Below are 1,221 nucleotides of genomic sequence, written 5' to 3' on the forward strand. Positions count from 1 at the left end.
TACTGGGGCGGAGCCTTGGTCTGAGCCACTACTGCAGTGTTGCCCCACTTCTATTTGCTCCAGCAGGCTGAGGCAGCATGGTGGAGGAGCAGGACATGCAGCAGCCATAGAGATGCTCTCTGGAGGACCCAACCTCCAGTTGCTTCAGGACACACTCCAGGAGCATACCCTGCTCTGTTTTCCCCCCAATGTGTCTTTTTTTGACAGCAGGATTTCCTGGTATCAAATTTAGAGTAAAAATTTTAGTATCAAACTTTTTCATTCATGGTGTGCCTCCAGCCGCATCTCAAACTGTTTTGAGATGCAACAATCGGCATGTGCTCACTCATCTGAATGTGGCCTCGGAGGTAATAAAAAATAATTCAGGCCACTGATAGGAAGCATGAATTTTGCAATGCGGATTTTATTTTTTTCAGTGTGTTTCAGTCTGCATTTTCAGACTTACAGATCAAAAATGAAACATCACACTTATGCAAAACTCCCATTTAAGTCATGAGAATTCTGCCTTAGTAAGGACTGCAGAACAGAGGATAGACAGGGTCTTTGTTACATGCTTAGTTAACTCTGGGCTCTTCTACATCTATTATTAACATGAAGCAATAAACTCTAGTATACGTCGTACTGGAGTTTACTGATTCCAGGTGTGCCATTTGAATGTGTGTCCAGGACTGCAGCATGGCAAGCCGGGTCACAGCAGCCCTGGCTGGCAGGCCACCCAGTGGGTCAGCTTGACAGTCCAGGGCTGCTCCAACCAGGCTCAATGTGCTGCAGAGGTCCTGGCTGAGGCACAAGGATGCTCTGGTGCAGGGCTACTTGGCAGACAGCCCCCACACTTGTGCCCCAGCCATCCATGTCAGTGTCCACATGTATACTGTTGTGCATGAAAAAGTTTCATAACAAGATAATACTTGTATTTCCTAGTACTACCCTACTGTAGAGTTTATTAGTTAGCTGTGGCCTAATAGGACCCTGAGATGTTTATTGAGGAGGTAATTAAGCAACTCCACAGTAAACATCTCATGTAAATGCATCTACTCAAACAACCATTGTGCTAACCTGGTATTTAGGCTCTAAAAAAGTGAGACAATTGCTGGAAGACCTCTGCTCCACTATAGCACTTAACACAGTGCTCTGCATAACTCTGATGATTCCTTTCATCAAATCAAGAAAAGTGATAAGCGGCAAGTCAGCTGAAAGGCTGAAATGTCACTTTTGCTGAAG

At 45.1% G+C, this 1,221-nt stretch overlaps 1 long non-coding RNA gene across 1 annotated transcript in view; it reads right to left on the minus strand.

Annotated features, from left to right (window-relative positions):
- Positions 1-949, minus strand: part of LOC109299722 — a 22,990-nt gene extending 22,041 nt beyond the window's left edge. The window contains exon 1 of the long non-coding RNA XR_002097964.1: positions 928-949. This is a non-coding gene — a long non-coding RNA (uncharacterized LOC109299722). The remainder of the gene's footprint in view (positions 1-927) is intronic.
- Positions 950-1,221: the final 272 nt, after the last annotated feature.

Source organism: Gavialis gangeticus, unplaced genomic scaffold (genome assembly GCF_001723915.1).
Source record: "Gavialis gangeticus isolate Ggan-Ray unplaced genomic scaffold, GavGan_comp1, whole genome shotgun sequence".
Taxonomy (NCBI): Eukaryota; Metazoa; Chordata; order Crocodylia; family Gavialidae; genus Gavialis; species Gavialis gangeticus.